The sequence below is a fragment of the Bos taurus genome, chromosome 15 (genome assembly GCF_002263795.3).
Source record: "Bos taurus isolate L1 Dominette 01449 registration number 42190680 breed Hereford chromosome 15, ARS-UCD2.0, whole genome shotgun sequence".
In the NCBI taxonomy this organism is placed as follows: domain Eukaryota; kingdom Metazoa; phylum Chordata; class Mammalia; order Artiodactyla; family Bovidae; genus Bos; species Bos taurus.
In genome coordinates, this window is record NC_037342.1 from 65,427,560 (window position 1) to 65,445,523 (window position 17,964).

At 42.6% G+C, this 17,964-nt stretch overlaps 1 protein-coding gene across 3 annotated transcripts in view; it reads left to right on the forward strand.

The window, feature by feature from the left end:
- Positions 1-17,964, forward strand: part of PDHX (pyruvate dehydrogenase complex component X) — a 75,369-nt gene that overhangs the window by 303 nt on the left and 57,102 nt on the right. The gene's annotated exons all lie outside the window — the stretch shown is intronic.

Genomic DNA, 17,964 nt, shown 5'->3' on the forward strand with positions numbered 1-17,964 from the left:
TTTTTTCTGGGAGAGGGTCTCCTGACGTGGTCTAGTGCATGCCGCAAAGGGCTTTTTTGGAAGCTAGGAGAACTTGACTCCATCCCTTGGCCGCCTGGCTTCTTCGTGACCTTGCCTTGGAATTTGGGTTCTGAGGCCTGTCTCAGGCCCCTTCCCAGTCATATTTCAGGTGTCTTTAGAGTTGGCTAATTGCCCAAGTTTGCTGACATTCAGACGTCATCGTTAGCTGCTTTTATTCATTCTCCTGACCCGTCTCAGTTAGGAGACCTTCGAGGCCCCTGGGATTGCTCTACGCCAGCACTGGTGAAGGACCCTATTTGTAAATGTCTAAACATCATCAGACGTAGGTCCGGAAGAATGTTTTAAGCAAAACATGAGCTAGAAAGAGTGAAAATTTAGGAGGGGGATCTTACGAAGGTGTCGACTTAAAGACAGAACGTAAGAGTTGTGAGTTTAAGTTTTATTCGAAGTCTTAACTGAGTTTTATAGCCCGAGAGACAGCCACTCAGCTCTAAGGAACTACTCTGCAGAGGTGGGGGTGGGGAGGTGGGTAAGCCAGATTGCATACGAATTTTTTTGGCTAGGAAATGCATGCAGTCAAGCGTATAGTTTAGCAAAGATTACTGCCGATCATAACAGATATGTCATGTTAATGATTTTAATATTTATTATCTTAGTGTTTTTCTATGGATGGGGAGATGTAAGAATCTAGGGTTATTTAAATTCTTCCTGAGATGTGCTTTGAACTATCCTAGAGCCTGTTTATCCAAAGCAGAGTGCTTCATCTTGAATTCCTCTCAGGTCTCACTGTTGCTGGGCAACTGCAGTGAGTTGTGAATTAACCCTTGTGGAACTGGGTAGTCGTTGAAATTCCTTAAATTTATTATAGAAAGTTGTCATTAAACAAAACACAATTCTCTTGGTATTTAATAGTTTGCAATGTAGTGTGCCAGGCATTATTTTTCTTTACAAAAGGGGCTAGTGCATACTGAGCCTGATGTATAATTATTACCTGCCGATCATTCAGTCCCTCCATACCATGAATTGTAATATAAAAAATTTGGTGTAGGCATTTGCCTACATATTCTGAGCTACTTGCGGCCCAGGGGAAAAAAAATGTTACATGAAGTTAATGGCATGGTGAGTGTACTGAGACTTGAAGATTTAAGGGAACAATTAAACTTCTTTAGCTTAGTGTTTCATAAAATCCCTCTTGTAGCAGTGGCTTTTTTAAACTGTGTTTTAGCATTCCCTGTCTTCTCTTCCCCCAGTTTGTTAAATAATGAACTTTCCTACAGCTGCCAGAGATTCTTTCTGGGGTGGAACTCAGCAATCTACATTTTACAAACAACCTTTGGTGAATTTTCATGTACAAAACATCAACGTTTGGTGTTTGATGGGCTACACTTTGAGATTTGCTCTCTTAGAAAATCATGGAACGTTAAAAGCTCACTGTTAGGAAATAACTGAGAAAGAATGTTCTTATTAAACAGATCTTTTGAGAATCTTTGAACATTTTAAACTCTCTACTGAGAAAGGGGGCAAGTGTTGCATACTCAAAAATGTGCATGCCGTTTCAGGGATTTTGCTTAGACCCAACTTGACAGTCCTTATCTGAGGCATCATGACATTTTACCTACCCCCCAACACACTGCGAACAACTTGTCTATCTACTTGAACTTCATCTGTAAAGAATCCTAGGAAAGCTGTGTTAGCTTCCGGGTGCCTCCCTCTTTGATGTATACAGGGCCCACCTCAGTGATCTAGGATTCTTTTCCTATTTCAAGATCAGCTGTTCAGTGGTGGTCCTCAGGTGTTTACCTGGTGAGCCAGTGGTTAAAGGACTTCCCCATGGCTCAGCGGTAAAGAATCCACCTGCAGTGCAGGAGCTGCAAAAGACAGATTTGATCCCTGGGTCTGGAAGATCCTCTGGAGGAGGTCATGGCAACCCATTCCAGTATTCTTGCCTGGAGAATCCCATGGATAGAGGAGCCTAGTGGGCTACAGTCCATAGGGTCACAAAGAGTTGGACCCGACTGAAGCGACTTAGCATCCACACACGCACACTCACCAGTGGTTTAGACCATGCTTCCACTGCACTGGGTGTGGGTTCGATCCCTGGTCAGGGAACTAAGATCCCACATGCTGTGCATTGTGGCCAAAAAATGAATTAAAAAAATGCCAAAGTCATTTAAAATTTTTTGAAAAAAGGTCAGCTGTTTAGCAATTCTAATCTCTTTTTCAACCTTAATTCCCACTTATCATGTAACATAACACATTCACAGGTTCTGGGGTTTGGACATCTTGGGGGTGGTGAGGCACAGGCATTAGTCTGTCTGCACGAAAGCTGATTACTGTATGTTATTGGATAGCTGTAGGTTATTTGGAAATCTTAGATTTTTTTCCTAATGCTAAGTCAGAATTTGTCTCCTGACTTTTCACATACAGGTTTTTGTTTTGCCACGATAAATATACATGACAATCCTTGAACTATTTGCTTTACAGAGCATGGATTATGAGGTGTTTGTTGGTTTTTCTCAAGCTTGGTAGAAATTATAGTTTTGTAAAACTAAACAACTATTTGGTAGTCTATATAGAGTATGAATTTGACACAATTATTGAATTATTTCCTCTTTCACTTAACTGTCAAGGATTTAAAAATCAGTCGGTTGCGAAGTCAGTTGGAGTTTTGGTTTCTTTAAAAGGTGTTTGTTGGTAGTGTATTTATGAACTATAGCAGATGCAGTGTGCTTAGCCCTTCTTAGAATTCCTTATTCACTTCTCACAACCACCTAGTAAAGTTGGCATTATCTGCATTTTTATTGGGCAGAAGAGACTAAGGCTCAGAGAAATTCAGTGGCACTCCCAAAGCCACGCACCTGTACTGGTGATGACCTGAAAAGGAGCCATGTATTTTTTTACTCTGTTTAACAAATCCTTAACTGTTTCATTCTCTGAACTGCAGTGTGTACTGAGAGGGCAGAGACTTACTCACCATACTATTATTGAGTGAAGAAATGAGCCCTAGTTGCAAGGTAGCTGCTAAGAAAGTAGTTGCCCTGCTGAAGGAACAGGTTCTGTGTATTCAGGCACATGGCCCATCTAGTCATGCTTCTGGAGATGGAGTCCTGTGTTCTGTATAGGCTTTATCCTTAAAGTATGGGGAGGTAAACAACAGCGGCATGGTTTCAGTAGTGTGTGTAGTGAGCCCAGAGGGGCTAAGTTCAGGATGATAAGGGAGAACATAAGAAGGCTTCCTGGAGGTGGCAGCCCTTCCAGGCTGAAAGAGTAGCAGACATAAAGGCCCAGAGGCTAGCTGTGATATTTACAGAAGTGGCAAAGCATTTGTAAACCATTTTTCATCACACCCTAGGCATTTAACTTTGAAGAGTTTCCATTGCTGCCCTTTCAGAGAAAATGGCTTAGTTTGGAATTAATTAATAATTAATAAGATGTTAATGTTGTTGGTTTTAAGTTGTCTCTGAGGAATAACACGTTGAATGTAAAATAACATGAGAGGAGGAAAATAAATGAGCTTCAGTCTTTGTAGTGCTTTGCCCAATATCTGACTATGGGCCTTGTATATATAGATGTTAAATAAACATATCTGGGGAAGCTAAAAATCTCGGAAGTTATATTAAAAAAAAAACAGCTCTACCGTATTGCACATTTGCAGCTAGTGAACCAGTCTGTGTCATTTTAGGAGAAAATTAAATTTGTTGACAACATTTAAAAACTAGGAACTTCAGATAAACATTCTAAATTTTTGTCTTCCTTTGAAAATTTTAAGTTAGGACCTATATGGTGACAGACGATTGAGACTGAGTAATGACTGTTCTCTTCAGGTAGGAAATTACATACTTTGTAGTTGACCATTTTCTCTTCTGTTACCTCTCAGCCAGCAAGACTGAATGTCCTTTGAAATTTGTCATCACCTCCAGGTGTTGTTCTTTTCTTGTACTCTTATCTCTATGGAAAGCAGAAAACGAGAGATAGGTTATGAAAAATGGGAGAGAGCAGTGTGTGTGTGTGTGTGTGTGTGTGTGTATAAAGGAGGAAATTTATTATAGATTTAATATGAAAGTGAAGCATGATTGGAGCTGAAGAAACTAGTAGTAGTTAGTAGTATAGTCGCTAAGTCGTGTCCGACTCTTGCGACCCCTTGGACTGTAGCCTGCCAGGCTCCTCTGTCTGTGGGATTCTCCAGGCATGAATACTGGAATGGGTTGCCATTTCCTTCTCTAGGGGATCTTCCCAACCCAGGAATCGAACCCGGGTCTCCTGCGTTGCAGGCAGATTGTTTACCAACTGAGCTGAGGGAAGCCCAAGGTACTGATAACCCACTTCTTTCTTCTGTTTCCTCTAAGCATCTGAGTTTTTGATGGTGATTCTATAACAAGGAGAGGACTTCTTTGTTAAGAGTCAGTGGTGTGGCATGTTGACCTATAATAGACTACCAGACATTTCTTGAGCAAAGATGGGTTTATTCGGGATCTGCGGAGAAGAGCAGTTTGGAGTCTGCAACCATGGGGAGCCACATACTAATCCCCACAAGCTCAGGAAGGAGAACACTTAATACAGAGGGGCAGAGGAAAGTGGGAGGCTACAGTAAGCAAAGAGTCCACGGCTTTTCATTGGCTGAGTCCTCGCCAGGAAAGAAGAGGAATCAGTCTTCTTCCTTTTGGGCTTTGCAGTTATCACAGGGTTGACGTTCCCCTTCTGGTCTCTCAGCTCTATTTCACTGAAGTTTCTGTTTATTAATTTTTACAGTTATTTTTGCCAAAGCATAAATACTGTTTTAGGCCTGGCTCTAATTAAATCTTTCTACACTGATATTGATGAGACTGTTAACTGTTCTTTGAGTTCTTTAAGCATGGAAACAGAAACATACAAACTTGCTGAAATAAAGATAGGATAAAAGTAGGATTTCTTAGAAGGGTACACCACCAGAGTGGCTGGGCCATATCCGTTTCTTGTAGGGCTCCCATTGTCTGCTCTCTTTCTCTGATTTACGTTGGTTTTCTCCTCAGACTTCCCAATCTACTTACTCGTGGTTTTTCTTTTTCTATCATGTCAGCTTGCCTTGCCTTAATGCTGATGCAGGTCCTTACATCTGTTGCTCTTTCAGTTTAGTTCAAGCACACACCACCATTTTTGTGATCTAATTCCAGATTCCCTGGGCAGAGAAGCTGATGACCCAATGTAGGTCAGTTGTATAGAACACAGGGTTGATTCCTTCAAAGACTGCAGTTTGGACATTTCCTTTAAAAGGGAAGTGTGAGTTGGGAATCAATGATGTCTGTTATTCTGACCACTTGATTAGAGTAGTGAAGTCCTTCATTTTAATTGTTTTGGGGTTAAGTATTGACTAGAGAAAATGGATGGTCAATTAAACAAGGCAGAATAGGCTACTCAGTAGTTGAGATCTGTGGTCATCTAATGGAAATAGAAAGGGGATGAATGAGATCTTAGTAGAAGCAGCAGCAGGAGAATCTGGTAAGATTTGGATTATCAGAAAGTACTTAGTATGCATTGCTTTAAAACTTTAAATTCACGATATTAAAGTGGGATATTCCAAGGAGCCATTACATACTGAACCGGGCTTCATTTTAGACTCTTTCGAACTTCCCTGGTGGTTTGGTGGTTAACGCTCTGCACACCAATGCAGGGAGCACAGGTTCGATCCCTGCTTGGAGAACTAGGATCCTACAGGCCACACAGTGCGGCCTGAAAAAAAAAAAAGATTCTTTACCTCTGTCACTTCTAATCATAAGACCCATGCAAAGGTTAGTTGTGTTTTATGGGTGAAGAGAGTCTGTGAGGTTTAGTGGTTTGTCCAAGGTTAGTAAGTGAATGACTGCTTTGGAACTATGCACGTGATAATATACAGAGGAAGAAAAGAGGTCCTTGCTTTTGGATATCTTGGAGTAGACTGCCTTTGACTAATCATGAAGTTGGGAACTGAATATTTGTGTCCTCCCCAAATTCATACATTGTAACCTAATGGGCAATAAGAGGGTATTAGGAGGTGGGGGCCTTTGGCAGGGCCTGGGTCAAAGGGAGAGGAGCCCTCATGAATGGGATTTAGTGCCCTTATCAAAGAGACTCCAAAGAGCTGCCTCACCCCTTCCACCATGTGAAGACACCACAAGAAGATGCTCTCTGTGAACCAGAAAGTGGGTCCTCATCAGCCACCATACCAAATTGGCCAGCATCATGATCTTGGACTCTCCAGAATCGTGAGAAATAAATGTTGTTTATAAGCCACCAGCCTCAGATATTTTCTCATAGCAGTCCGAATGGACTAGGGCACGGGGCAGTGGGCTCATCAACTCAGGGCACGTGTGCACAAGAAAGGGTTACAGTTGAACAGAATCGGGTCTCTGCCAGCCAGAAAAGAGTTGGGAAAGTGGGTTTGGGAATAATACGTAGCATTTATTGAGAGCTTCAATTCAGTTCAGTTCAGTCGCTCAGTCGTGTCCGACTCTTTGCGACCCCATAAATTGCAGCACGCCAGGCCTCCCTGTCCATCGCTAACTCCCGGAGTTCACTCAAACTCACGGTGATGCCATCCAGCCATCTCATCCTCTGTTGTCCCCTTCTCCTCCTGCCCCCAACCCCTCCCAGCATCAGAATCTTTTCCAATGATTCAACTTCACATGAGGTGGCCAAAGTACTGGAGTTTCAGCTTCAGCATCATTCCTTCCAAAGAACACCCAGGACTGATCTCTTTTAGAATGGACTGGTTGGCTCTCCTTGCAGTCCAAGGGACTCTCAAGCGTCTCCTCCAACACCACAGTTCAAAAGCATCAATTCTTCGGCGCTCAGCTTTCTTTACAGTCCAACTCTCACATCCATACATGACTACTGGAAAAACTATAGCCTTGACTAGACGGACCTTTGTTGGCAAAGTAATGTCTCTGCTTTTGAATATGCTATCTAAGTTGGTCATAACTTTCCTTCCAAGGAGTAAGCATCTTTTAATTTCATGGCTGCAGTCACCATCTGCAGTGATTTTGGAGCCCAAAAAATTAAAGTCTGACCTGTTTCCACTGTTTCCCCATCTATTTCCTATGAAGTGATGGGACCAGATGCCATGATCTTCGTTTTATGAATGTTGAGTTTTAAGCCAACTTTTTCACTCTCCTCTTCCTGCCATCGGAGAAGGCAATGGCACCCCACTCTAGTACTCTTGCCTGGAAAATCCCATGGATGGAGGAGCTTGGTGGGCTACAGTCCTTGGGCTGAGCAGCTTCACTTTCACTTTTCACGTTCACGCATTGGAGAAGGAAATGGCAACCCAATCCAGTGTTCTTGCCTGGAGAATCCCAGGGACGGGGAAGCCTGGTGGGCTGCCATCTATGGGGTCGCACAGAGTCATACACGACTGAAGTGACTTAGCAGCAGCAGCAGCAGCAACAGCACTTTCTGCCATAAGGGTGGTGTCATCTGCATATCTGAGGTTCTTGATATTTCTCCTGGCAATCTTGATTCCAGCTTGTGCTTCTTCCAGCCCAGCATTTCTCATGATGTACTCTGCATCTAAGTTAAATAAGCAGGGTGACAGTATACAGCCTTGACGTACTCCTTTTCCTATTTGGAACCAGTCTGTTGTTCTTACCATGTACCATTCCCCTTTCTCAGCCCTTTATGTGAATTCACTCAGTACTTATGGCAGCTAATGCTGTGCTCTGGTGATAGAAATCTAGTTTCAACACAGGCTGCCTGACACCAAAGCTGGTTCTTTGCCTAACCACAGCCTTCTTCAGTGCCAAGTAATGACTGTAGACATCAGCAGAACAGTGTCAACATGCTGAAGTTTTGTTCACTTTTACATTTTAGCGAACACCTGCTTTTTTTTTTTTATAAGTGAGGCATTTGAGTAATATCTACATTGTGAAATGTTATGTCAGCAACAGTTGTGATGTCTTAAGTTATTTTAAATAACTTAAGATACTAACATTCTAGACTGTGTATAAAGGATATTAGGACCATTCAAGAGTTAAAAAGTATATGTCAGTGTCCTCTGTAAGTTTCGAAGATGACCCACTGTTGAATATATACCTTATTGTTGTCTTGAGCATCAATTTGCCTTTATGACAAAATGTGTAAATCCCCAAATTATTAGTCATATGTTCATTCTTCCACTACATTCTGGAGTGGTGATTTCTTTTTGCCTTTGTTCCAAGATTGCAACTGGGATTCATGTAGAATTTACATTTTCTAGTTTAATACCAGGAAGACCAGTGCTGCAAACTGAAACCTCTTCTGAAGTGTTTGGTTTATTTCACTCAGGAAATGGTTCTTCGGCCATGCTGACATACCTTCAAATCGTTGGGTGGGTACTAAGTGTATGAAGGAATCAACAGGTTCTGTAAACAAAGTGGAATGTATCATGCCTCTTTATTTTTTGTACTTGGTAAGCAGTCCATTTACTGTAGCTGGTGGTCTATTAGATATTTTCCTACAATCACGGTCTTTCTTGTGTTAGCAAAACATTTCTAGGGAAGAATTAAGGTTGGTGAATTTATAATTCAGGAGCATTTCTTTGGGAATCTGTTGGCATTGATTTTTTTTAGAGGGGCATAAATCTATTTGAAAACTGAAAAACTCTTATCACTTCTTCAGAAAAATGCAAAATTTTTTATGTGATTCCAGGGAACTTGTAGATCTCCCTGTAATTTATCTATAATGCCACCTGGTCTCCAACCTGTTACCATGAACATTTTGGTTATTTCCTATAGAAAATAATTGTGCTGCTTTGCAAGGGTATTTGCCATATCTGAGAACAAGAAAGGTGGCAGGCACGAATATTGGAGTTAGTTGCCATGCCCTCCTCCTGGGCATCTTCATGACCCAGTGATGGAACCCAGGTGCCCCATATTGCAGGCTGATTATTTACTGACTGAGCCCCCACGGAAACCCAAGAACATTGGAGTGGGTAGCCTATCCCTTCTCCAAGGCATCTTCCCAATCCAGGAATCAAACCACGGTCTCCTGCATTGCAGGCAGATTCTTTACCAGCTGAGCTACCAAGAAAGCCCCTCTCTGCTCATACTGTTGGTTCAAATGGAGTGACCTGCCTGTGGTTTGAAATTTTTCTTGCTGCTTAATGCCGCCCTCCTAAAGCTTCTTATACGGTCCTGTCAGGGAATGGATGACACTCCAAAAATGGGTAATTTGAGTGGAGTTTAATAAGTGACCATTTTTGTGAACTCAGGGTATAGAGATGGCACGATACTAAAGGGCTTTTTGAGTAAGGTGCTGTGATCACCCTTGGCTTGAAGAGGCATGGACAAGGAGCACTTCCTGAACTGGGAAGTGGGGAGCCTTTGTGATGTCTGATGGAGCTGTGCCCTTCAGTTAAAGGATCCAGCCAGGTCAGGCGACCCCACAAGGAGGGAGCTGAGGAAATAAGCTGACCTCACTCTCCTCTCTCCTTTTCAGTCTCTTTATGCTGCCTGTTGGTGGAACCCAACTGGAGGCCAAAGCAAGGAAGCCTATTAGTGTAGCCTGTTTAGTAGTGTTGGGGAGGGTTGACGAGTAGATCTGTAAGGGCAGATGGGGGACACCTTGCAGGCCCACCTGACTTACACCCATTAGTCATTACACTTTACACCTCAGGTTTAACACTGATGCCATCAAGTACTGGCTCATGTGTATGTGTATGGCAGGTCTCATGCTAAGAGGGGAAGAGAGTGAGTGTAGATTTTACACTTGGAAGAACCAAACGAGGTTTCCTTGGACCTGTTTCCCCGGGCCAATGCTTTGCCAAAAGCAAGCACAGGCTCTTCATAACTGACCTGATTTTTAATAGGATTTTTCTGTCTACATTTGAATAGCTAAATAGGAATCAAGGCTATGTAGGCTTTTAGGGTACTTTTTATAGAAGAAGAATGTTGTTTTTGGAGCAGAGGCATTTAATTTGGATTTCTGTTGTTGTTTTTTTTTTTTTTAACTGATACTCCTAAATCAAGTCATCCTTGATTCCTGACTTTCCCATGCCACATCTCAACTACCAGAAATTCTCATTGGCTCCACCTTTTACATGTAATCTGCCCACTCCTCACCACTTGTTCCACCAACTAGCCTGGCCAGGCTACCACCACCTCTATTCCGGTTTATTGCAGGGGTGTCCCAGTAGATGTCCCCGCCACACCCTTGGCCCGGTACAGACTGTTCTCCCTGCAGCTTTCAGAGTGTCACTTTTAAATTAGAAACCAGATCATGTTACTCTTCTGCTGAAAACCCTCCAAGAGCTTCTCATTAATCTCAGAAGAAAATCTGAAGTCCTGACTGTGGCTTACAAGGCCCAGTATGATACAAACCCTCCACCTCTATGACTTGAGCTCTGACCGTGCCTCTCCTCACACTGAGTCCACTGTAGCACCCCGGCTCCCTTGGTGAACTCTGAACATACCAAGTATGCTGTCAGCTCATTCTCGTGCTTGCGCTTTCCAGAAGGCCCTTCCATCAGAGATTTGCATGGCTTCCTCCATTTAGTTCTGCTTACTTTGTCAGAGGAAGGCTTCTCTGATGAACCAGGAAAATAGTCCTCCCCTGCAACTGGGTCCCCTTACCTTCCTTACTTTTCTTAAAAGGATCTGGTCCTTTACATGCCTTTTCAGTCTCAGGACAAGTATTCTAAGTCAGTAAAGGAGAACAGGTAACACGCTCATGGATATCTTCACTTTGTATTTAAAATCCCGTTATTTTCGCTTTATAGTTGTGTGCCGGGGACCAGCCCCAGCTGATCCAGGGAATTCGAAGCGGGGACGGCGTTGGCGAGGATCAGGAAACAACTGCTTAATTAAATGTTTATTAAGGATATAAAGAGTGGTGAAATAAGGATAGCTCAGCGAAGAAATTCAGTGAAGAAAAGAGGCTGAATAAAATTCCAAAGCAGGGAATTTACGTCACCTACGAAGGCCGCAGGCGTCCTCCCGTTCTCCCGAAGGAGAGGAGACACTAAGGCCTCCCCGGTCAGATCTTAGAAGGCGTCCTCCCGTTCTCCCGAAGGAGAGGAGACACTAAGGCCTCCCCGGTCAGATCTTAGAAGCCCAGGCAAAATTAGTAGGCTTGACGAGCTTCCCTGCCTCAGAGGAAAAGTTCAGCTAGAAGGTGAAAGAAAGAACGACACGGGGAGACCAAATTCCGGTGAACAAAAGGACATACTTTATTTTCCAAAGCAGTTTTATACCTTAAGTTGTGCATAGAGGATAATGGGGGAAGGGGTAGAGGCATGCAAAGACAGCAGTTCCTGATCCTTATCGAAGTCAGGCTTTCACACTTATCATATGCAAAAGTTTAGGTGATTTACATCATCTTCTGGCCAGGAAGCCTGTTAACATTTTAAGAAACTTATTTTTCTCTAAAGGTGATTATTCTAAAGTCAGGCGCCAGCCTCCAAAAAGCATTGGAGAAAGTTGCATTCCTATAGGGCAAAGGTGAGGTGGGCTCAATCAAGAAAAGAATTAACTCAAGGGTCCAAGATTACAAACATTGAGGCAACTGCTTACATTTCTATACACCCATTATATCAATCAATACACCGCCAAGGACACAGTAGGTACGGGATATGGAGACTTAGCAGCAAACATTGGCCCAACAAGTGAAAAACCCTTCACCAATACAATTTCTAATCAATCTTTTAACTACTCAAAGGAATCTGTGTTTAGACAGTTTAGAACATCTCCTGCCTCTCACAGTTGGGAGGCTCTGAACAATCACATGTTGCCGGAAAAAACCTATTCAGGCAGGCTAGAGGACTTCCAAAGGAGTTTGTAGGTTGAAACACTGTCACACCCAAGAATTATTAACTGGAGCTGTAAGCTAACTCTTTTTTCAGAGAGAGGTAGTGGGGGACAGCCCCCCGTAAAGTCAGAGGTGTAGGTGACAGCACAAAACAGAAAGTAGGCAGACTCTGGTTTTGGGGGTAGATTGCTCGAGAATTTCCAGGGAGACTCCTGAGGCTTGATCCCGCCTTTGCGTATGTCAAGCCTCCTTCCTCATGACCTTTGCCACGGGCGGAGCTCGCTCCCCACAGTTGTGACCATCTCAAAGCACGTGCAGTTTTTCTTTTCTTTTTTGTCACTTATATCCTTGTGGACATAGCTATGCCTATGGCACTGCAAGCAAGTTCAGTATTTTTATTGTGTTTATTTCTTGTACTCAAAATATTTTCATGCCTTTTCATTGCTGTTTATGGAATGTCAACCGCATTAGCCACGTAGTAAAGTGTACTGGGAGGCACTGTGGAATGTCAACCGCATTAGCCACGTAGTATAGTGTACTGGGAGGTACTGGGGAATGTCAACCGCATTAGCCACGTAGTAAAGTTTACTGGGAGGTACTGGGGAATGTCAACCGCATTAGCCACGTAGTAAAGTGTACTGGGAGTACTGGGGAATGTCAACCGCATTAGCCACGTAGTAAAGTGTACCGGGAGGCACTGCAGCTACACACTATTAGGTAGTAGTCCCAGCGTACTTTTTTGAACTTCCTTGACTGACTTTGCGTTTTCATTATGTCCTACTCTTTAGCCAAACTAAGCTGTTTGCTTCCTCTTCATTTGCATATGATGTTTCCCTATCTTGGAATATCTCTGTTGGGCCCTCACCATGTTTTATTTGCCTGGCAGATTTTTTTAAATTAAATGTTATTTTTTAATTGTAAAAATATATATAAAATTTACTATTTTAACTATTTTTAAATGTATAGTTCCAGGACATTGAGAGCGTTCACACTGTTGCATGGCCATTACTGTGGTCTCCAAACCTTTTCATCATCCCAAACTGAAACTCTGTATCCACTAAACAGTAACTCCCCACTCCCTCTCCACCCAGCCCTTGGCAACCACTGTTCTACCTCCTCTCTGAATTTGCCTGTTCTAGGTAGGTACCTCATTAAAAATGGAGTCATAAAATATTTGTCTTTTTGTGTCTGGCTTATTTCACTTAGTATAATGTCTCCCAGTTTCATCCATGTTATTGCAGGTATCTGAGTTTCATCCGTTTTGGAGGCCTAATCACATTTTATTGGCTGTATATACCACATTTTGTTTATCCATTCACGTGTCAATGGACACTCGGGTGGTTTGCACTTTCTGGCCACTGTGAACAGTGCTGCTATGAACATGCCTTGTGCAAACGCCTGTTCTGGGTCCTGCTTTCATTTCTTTTGGGTATATCGCCAGAAGTGAGATTGCCTCATCAAATAAATGATCATTCAGTGTTTAATGCTTTGAGGAACCATTGGGTGGTTTTTACACAGAAACTGCATTGTTTTACTTGTTTTGCTTTCCCTCCGGTAGTGCACAAGGGCTCTTAATTTCTCCACATCTTGCCAACACTTGTTTTCTGTGTTTTTGATAATAGCCATTCTAATGAAGATGAAGCGGGACTAGCACACAAATCAAGATTTCCTTTCCTGATCAGCTAGAGTCTCGTCTCAGCCCTTTGGCATTCTGACAGCACGGTTATCTACTACCCTCTGGTGCTTGCATGTTTGTCTTGACGTCCCATTTAAACTAAAATCCTTTGAGGTCAGGATTCTGGTCTATGGGTTGAGGACTAGGACAGCAGGAGCTCTGTAAGCATTTGTTGAGTGCCTCGTTTGTCCTTTCGCTTTAGTAGGCAGTATTATGACAACCTACTACGGGAGAAGGCAATGGCACCCCACTCCAGTACTCTTGCCTGGAAAATCCCATGGACAGAGGAGCCTGGTAGGCTGCAGTCCATGAGGTCACTAAGAGTCGGGCACGACTGAGCAACTTCACTTTGACTTTTCACTTTCATACATTGGAGAAGGAAATGGTAACCCACTCCAGTGTTCTTGCCTGGAGAATCCCAAGGACAGGGGAGCCTGGTGGGCCGCCGTCTATGGGGTAGCACAGAGTCGGACACAACTGAAATGACTTAACAGCAGCAGCATTATGACAGCACCACAGGAGGCACATTTGCCAATAGCATTAATGAGAATTAGATTTTCAAATGTGCAGTACAGTTAAAGAGTTCGAGTTAGTGTACTTCAGCAATGAGGACAAGGCTGGATAAAGTAAAGAGTAGAAAGGGAACCTTCAAGTTTAGGTTGGGAAGGTGAGAGGAACCTGTGAATCTGTCTCCCTAACTGAATTGTGAAGTAAGATATTGTCATGTGTGTGTGGGTGGGCGGGGGTCACTTCAGTCAGTGTCCAACTCTTTACGACCCTATGGACTGTAGACCACCAGGCTCCTCTGTCCATGGGACTCTCCAGGCAAGAATACTGGAGTGGGTTGCCATGCCCTCCTCCAGGGGATCTTCCCAACCCAGAGATCAAACCCATGGCTCTTGTGTCTCTGCATTGGCAGGCAGATTCTTTACCACTAACCAACTATGAAGCCCAGGAGATCATCATATATCTAGCCAACTACATGCCTTCAGAGTTCATCCTCTTAACCATCTCTGTGCTGCCTGTTAACTGCTAACATTTTTTGAGACTTAACTTTTTGCCAGGCCGCACTGTAGTGACTTGACATGTGTAACCTCATTTAGACCTATTTTATTAAATAATAGCTTCTTTTAACACAGTAGTGCATGTGTATAGTTTAAATAGGCAAATGGTACTAAAAGGCTTATGCCAACACAGTGGATCTCTGACCCATCTTTTCCTACTCTCCCAGCCATCTTCCTCCTTAGAAGCAACAAGTTTTGTCTGGTAACTGTCCTGTGGCATTTGCTCATCTCTCTATGTTATGTATTATCTATGGATGACTTCTGATCAGTCATCCCTCTGTTTTCTCTCTCCCATTCTCCCAATGTAGTTATTTTTCAATTCTTAATTAAATCTATATTTAGTGTTGACACCAACCAAGTATGCTTAACTGAGAATTGTCATGTATCATCCCATATTACGACTGTAACCTTTCTTACTTGGCTAGTGTGTGAGACGAGTGCAATTGTGCGGTAGTTGGAGCATTCTTTGGCATTGCTTTTCTTTGGGATTGGAATGAAAACTAACCTTTTCCAGGTACTCTTTCTGCCCCCTTCTGATGGCTATGTCAGAAGCTTTCTCTATCTCCTTTATACTTTAATAAAACTTTATTACACACACACAAAAAAAACAAAACTAACCTTTTCAGCCCTGTGATCACTGCTGAGTTTTCCAAATTTGCTTCCATATTGAGTACAGCACTTTCACAGCATCATCTTTTAGGATTTGAAATAGCTCATCTGGAATTCCATCACCTCCACTAACTTTGTAGTGATGCTTCCTAAGGCCCACTTGACTTCGCATTCCAGGATGTCTGGCTCAAGGTGAGTGATCACATCATTGTGGTTATCTGGGTCATGAAGATCTTTTTTGTATAGTTCTTCTGTGTATTCTTGCCACCTCTTCTTAATACCTTCTGCCTTTTTTTAGGTCCATACCATTTCTGTCCTTTATTGTGCCCCTCTGTGCATGAAATGTTCCCTTGGTATCTCTAATTTTCTTGAAGAGATCTCTAGTCTTTCCCATTCTATTGGTTTTCCTCTATTTCTTTGCATTGATCTCTGAGGAAGGCTTTCTTATCTCTCCTTGCTATTCTTTGGAACTCTCCTTTCAAATGGGTGTGTCTTTCCTTTTCTCCTTTGCCTTTAGCTTCTCTTCTTTTCTCAGCTATTTGTAAGGTTTCCTCAGACCAGTTTGCCTTTTTGCATTTCTTTTTCTTGGGGTTGTTCTTGATCACTGCCTCTTGTACAATGTCATGAAACTCCTCCTTCCATAGTTCTTCAGACACTCTGTCTATCAGATCTAATCCCTTGAATCTATTTGTCATTTCCAGTGTATAATCATAGGGATTTGATTTAGGTCATACCTGAATGGTCTAGTGGTTTTCCCTACTTTGTTCAACATGAGTCTGAATTTGGCAATACGGAGTTCATGATCTGAGCCACAGTCAGCTCCCAGTCTTGTTTTCGCTGACTATATAGAGCTTCACCATCTTTGGCTGCAAAGAATATAATCAATCTGATTTCAGTATTGACCATCTGGTGATGTCCATGTATAGAGACTTCTCTTGTGTTGTTGGAAGAAGATGTTTGCTATGACCAGTGCGTTCTCTTGGCAAAACTGTTAGCCTTCGAGCTGCTTCGTTTTGTACTCCAAGGCCAAATTTACCTGTTACTCCAGGTATCTCTTGACCTCCTACCTTTGCATTGACTCCACTATAATGAAAAGGGCATCTTTTTTGGGTGTTAGTTCTAGAAGGTCTTGTAGGTCTTCATAGAACTGTTCAGCTTCTTGCATTCCTGGTTGGAGTTATTGCAATGCTATTCAATAGCTATTGAGCTATTTCAGTGGGGCTATTCAATAGCTATTGACCTGTTTCAGTGCTAGCAAAGTAATGCTCAAAATTCTCCAAGCCAGGCTTCAACAGTACATGAACTGTGAACTTCCAGATGTTCAAGCTGGATTTAGAAAAAGCAGGGGAACCAGAGATCAAATTCCCAACATCCATTGGGTCATCGAAAAAGCAAGAGTTCCAGAAAAAGATCTACTTCTGGTTTATTGACTATGCCAAAGCCTTTGGCTGAGTGGATCACAACAAACTGGAAAATTCTTAAAGAGATGGGAATACTAGACCACCTGACCTGCCTCCTGAGAAATCTGTATGCAGGTCCAGAAACAACAGCTAGAACTGGACATGGAAGAACAGACTGGTTCCAAATCAGGGAAGGAGTACATAAAGGTTGTATATTGTCACCCTGCTTATATAACTTATATGCAGAGTACATCATGCACAATGCTGGGCCGGATAAAGCACAAGCTGGAATCAAGGTTGCTGGGAGAAATATGAATAACCTCAGATATGTAGATGACACCACCCTTACAGCAGAAAGTGAAGAGGAACTAAAGAACCTCTTGATGAACGTGAAAGAGGAGAGTGAAAAAGTTGGCTTAAAACTCAACATTCAGAAAACTAAGATCATGGCATCCAGTCCCATCACTTCATGGGAAATAGATGGGGAAAGAGTAGAAATAGTGAGAGACTTTACTTTCTTGTGCTCCAAAATCACTGCAGATGGTGACTGCAGCCCTGAAACTTAAAGATGCTTGTTCCTTGGAAGAAAAGCTATGACTAACCTAGACAGCATATTAAAAAGCAGAGACATTACTTTGCCAACAAAGGTCTGTCTAGTCAAAGCTGTGGTTTTTCCAGTAGTCATGTGCGGATGTGAGAATTGGACTATAAAGAAAGCTGAACACCGAAGAATTGATGCTTTTGAACTGTGGTGTTGGAGAAGACTCTTGAGAGTCCCTTGGACTGCAAGGAGATCCAACCAGTCAATCCTAAAGGAAGTCAGTCCTGAATATTCATTGGAAGGATTGATGCTGAAGCTGAAACTCCAATACTTTGGCCACCTGATGTGAAGAACTGACTCATTTGAAAAGACCTTGATGCTGGGAAAGATTGAAGGCAGGAAGAGAAGGGGACGACAGAGGATGAGATGGTTAGATGGCATCACTAACTCGATGGATATGAGTTTGCGTGCGCTCTGGGGGTTGGTGATGGACAGGGAGGCCTGGCGTGCTGCATTCCATGGGGTCACAAAGAGTTGGGCACTACTGAGCTACTGAACTCAACTGACCTTTTCTGCTTTTTTAAAATATCTTTCCCTTTAAACTTTTTTCTTTAGTTTTTGTGTTTAACTTGCCTATTTGTCCCACACCATCTAATACTTACTTAGCACAGTTTCTGGTATTGTCAGTCACATCAGCCGATTTCTCAGTTAATGTACTTTTGTAGTTTCTGTATTTCTCTAGGTGTGTAGGTTCAACCTGTCTCCCAAAGGTCTTGTCTTTTACCGCTACAGAGGAGACAACCTCCAGTCTTCTGTTGAAGGATGGTGGTGTTACTCAGCACTTAAATAGCATTCACCCAAGTCTTCAAAGGGCCAGTATTTCCAAAGGTCTCAGTGCTGCCAGTTCTTGGACCTTTGGGA